Below are 4047 nucleotides of genomic sequence, written 5' to 3'. Positions count from 1 at the left end.
CGTTAATGGTCTGCTCTGTTCTCTGGCTTCGCACTCACAGCCAGCCGGCCTGGCTGCCTAGCGGCCACATGTCACTCATTAAGACAGCAGGTCACTCGTGGAGCGGGACCGCTTCCTGCTGCCCTGGGGGAGCCAGCCTGAGCCAGACGGCCGGAGCACAGGAGTGTCGCCCCACTCTGTTTTCTGTGACGTCTGTCCCTCAGCAGTCTGCAAATCCAAACCAACTGGACCACTGCCCAGGTGGGTCTCCCAGGCTCGAGGACCCCCATGGGTGCCGCTGCTTTGGGAGCTCAGACTCGGAACTGAGACGGGGGGGAAGGAAGGCTGGAGGGTGGGCGTCCTGCCCACCTGCGGGTGGCCATTCCTCAGGCTTTCCGGTCACGCCATCGCTCCGTGGCTGGAGGCCACACTCGCCCTCTGCATCCACGGCATGGCACTGGACCAGTGGCCCTGGAACGCTGGCCGGCTTGGGGCGAGCGTTGAGTCTGTCCAAACATCAGAGCTAGGCGGGAGCCCCTAAGCACGCAGAGTTCAGGCCCTGTCCTGCCGGGCCTGGGGGCCTCCATTTCCAAGTCATTTTCTGTACCTCCTCAGGCCGGGACACAGGGGACCAGCCCGCGCGTCCACATTCCTGCAGCGCACTCACGGCTGGCGGTGCCGTTCAGGGTCCTCGCTCTGCCTGGGTCACGGCCTAGCGCACGGCTGTGCACACGGGGCAGCAGGGACCACCATAAACCTCGTTGACAGACGCAAGGCAGACGCACAGACAAGTCGGACAGCGTTGCCAAGGTCGCACGGGGGTCGGATTTGAAGCTGGGTGCCCCGGATCCCGAGTGCACGCTACCCGCTCTACATTCACCAGACAGAGTCTCAAGACTGTGACAGGAAGGGGCGCGCTTGGTGCAGCTTCGCATGGGGCGCTCACGGAGTGCTGCTCAGGGGGTGACCCTTTTAGAAGGAGGAGCGCTCTGGCCGTGACCTGCGAATGACCTCTAAGCTCCTCTCCAGTGCCAGGTGCACGCAGGTCAGCAGTGGGCACGGGGTCCTTAAAAGGTTCTCAGCTTGTCTGAGCCGGAAGAGGGTGGGTCGCCCTGTTCCCACGTAGACCGTCACTGGGGAGCACCACGGGGGGGAGTGTGTGGTCCTGGGAGGGCAGATCTCCGGGGGCTGTCCTGGGACAGGCCCTGGGGCCCGAAGGACAAGTCGATCGTGTCCCTTGCCGGCATTCCTGACCCTGGGTCTTGCTGGGGCACTGTTTTTTTCACTCTCAGGTCCAGGAACTGGAGCCCCACTGGGCAGCCGCCCTAGAGCCCCGCCCCCCCTCCACCCACCGCACCCCCCCCAGCTGGAACAGAAGATACCCCTCCCCCATGACTTCTGTAAACCGAGGGCAGGTGGCTCTCGGGAACCACCCGAACTAAAACAGAACAAGCTCTGCTGCCCCCACTGCTCCGGGATGACCAGTGTCCCTTCCTCTTGCATTTGCATATGAGTCATTCATGCCCTGGGTGGCCGCAACAAAATGCCACAAATTGGGTGGCTTAGATCAACAAAAATGTATTCCCTCCCAGCTCCGGAGGCCTCAAGTCTGGGATCGAGGTGTGGGCAGGGCTGCTTCATCCAGCGTTCCCTGGCTCCTGTCCGCAGCACTTCACCTTGGCCTCTTGGGTCACTGGCCCTTCCCGTGGGCTGTCACACCTCCCTCTGCCTCCTCGTGGGGGCACGCGCGTCGGCATGCGGGTCCCACCTGGAGAAGCCGGGGTGAGGCCTCCTGTCCTCCCAAGGTCCTTAACTTAATCACATTTTTTTGTGAGTCCACATTCACAGGTGTCAGGGGTGTAGACGCATCTAGGGGGGCCCGGTAGGGCAGGGCCCTGCTGTCAGCTCTGCTTTAGGGTGAGGAGACACGGGGCGTCCGCAGCCCCCAGAAACCACCCTGCAGGAGCGTGAGTATGCTGCAACTCTGACCCCCCAACCTCCAGCCCCTTCTGCCCCTCAGAGAAGGCCTCCCAGCGACCTGCTCCCCAGCCCCGCAGAGACGAGGCTGGCCTGAGGCTGAGCACCCCAGCCACAGCGGCATCCAGCAGGCTCCAATGTCCCTGGTCTGAATGCAACCTCCGGGGCTCGATCTGGGGTTCGGGCTCCCCGCTTCAGCACAAGGACACATGGCTCTGCTTCTAGTTGGGGCCAGGACTAAAATGTGTATAGAACAGCAAAAGACCCCGAAAAACAACAGCAATCCTGAGAAAGAACGAAGTTGGAGGCATCACGTTCTCTGATTCAAACTACATTACGAAGCCACAGTCATCAGAACGGTATGGTACTGGCATGAAAACAGACACATGGGTTAATGGAACAGAACAGAGAGCCCAGAAATAAACCCACGCCTATGTGGTCATCACATCTATGACAAAGGAGCCAGGAATATACAGCGGGGAAGGACATCTCTTTAGTAAATGGTGCTGGGAAAACTGAACAGCGATCTGCAAAAAATAAACAAATAAATAAATGAAATCAGACCACATTTTCACATCATACGCAAAACTAACTCAACATGGATTAAAGACTTGACCGTAAGACCTGAAACCATAAAACTCCTAGAAGAAAACATAGGCTCCTTGACAATGATTTTTTGAATGTGACACCAAAAGCAAAAGCAATAAAAACAACGATAAACAGTGGGACCACATCTCACCGGAAAGCTCCGCCCCAGGAAAGGAAGCCGTCAGCAGTGGGGAAAGGAAATCTACATGCTCGTTAATGGTCTGCTCTGTTCTCTGGCTTCGCACTCACAGCCAGCCGGCCTGGCTGCCTAGCGGCCACATGTCACTCATTAAGACAGCAGGTCACCCGTGGAACGGGACCGCTTCCTGCTGCCCTGGGGGAGCCAGTCTGAGCCAGACGGCCGGAGCACAGGAGTGTCGCCCCACTCAGTTTTCTGTGACGTCTGTCCCTCAGCAGTCTGCAAATCCAAACCAACTGGACCACTGCCCGGGCGGGTCTCCCAGGCTCGAGGACCCCCATGGGTGCCGCTGCTTTGGGAGCTCAGACTCGGAACTGAGACGGGGGCGGGGGGAAGGAAGGCTGGAGGGTGGGCGTCCTGCCCGCCTGCGGGTGGCCATTCCTCAGGCTTTCCGGTCACGCCATCGCTCCGTGGCTGGAGGCCACACTCGCCCTCTGCATCCACGGCATGGCACTGGACCAGTGGCCCTGGAACGCTGGCCGGCTTGGGGCGAGCGTTGAGTCTGTCCAAACATCAGAGCTAGGCGGGAGCCCCTAAGCACGCAGAGTTCAGGCCCTGTCCTGCCGGGCCTGGGGGCCTCCATTTCCAAGTCATTTTCTGTACCTCCTCAGGCCGGGACACAGGGGACCAGCCCGCGCGTCCACATTCCTGCAGCGCACTCACGGCTGGCGGTGCCGTTCAGGGTCCTCGCTCTGCCTGGGTCACGGCCTAGCGCACGGCTGTGCACACGGGGCAGCAGGGACCACCATAAACCTCGTTGACAGACGCAAGGCAGACGCACAGACAAGTCGGACAGCGTTGCCAAGGTCGCACGGGGGTCGGATTTGAAGCTGGGTGCCCCGGATCCCGAGTGCACGCTACCCGCTCTACATTCACCAGACAGAGTCTCAAGACTGTGACAGGAAGGGGCGCGCTTGGTGCAGCTTCGCATGGGGCGCTCAGGGAGTGCTGCTCAGGGGGTGACACTCGAGAAGGAGGAGCGCTCTGGCCGTGACCTGCGAATGACCTCTAAGCTCCTCTCCAGTGCCAGGTGCACGCAGGTCAGCAGTGGGCACGGGGTCCTTAAAAGGTTCTCAGCTTGTCTGAGCCGGAAGAGGGTGGGTCACCCTGCTCCCACGTAGACCGCCACTGGGGAGCACCACGGGGGGGAGTGTGTGGTCCTGGGAGGGCAGATCTCGGGGGGCTGTCCTGGGACAGGCCCTGGGGCCCGAAGAACAAGTCGATCGTGTCCCTTGCCGGCATTCCTGGCCCTGGGTCTTGCTGGGGCACTGTTTTTTTCACTCTCAGGTCCAGGAACTGGAGCC

The sequence above is a fragment of the Pteropus vampyrus genome, unplaced genomic scaffold (genome assembly GCF_000151845.1).
Source record: "Pteropus vampyrus isolate Shadow unplaced genomic scaffold, Pvam_2.0 Scaffold1151, whole genome shotgun sequence".
NCBI classification, from domain to species: domain Eukaryota; kingdom Metazoa; phylum Chordata; class Mammalia; order Chiroptera; family Pteropodidae; genus Pteropus; species Pteropus vampyrus.
This window is presented reverse-complemented; position numbering follows the sequence as displayed.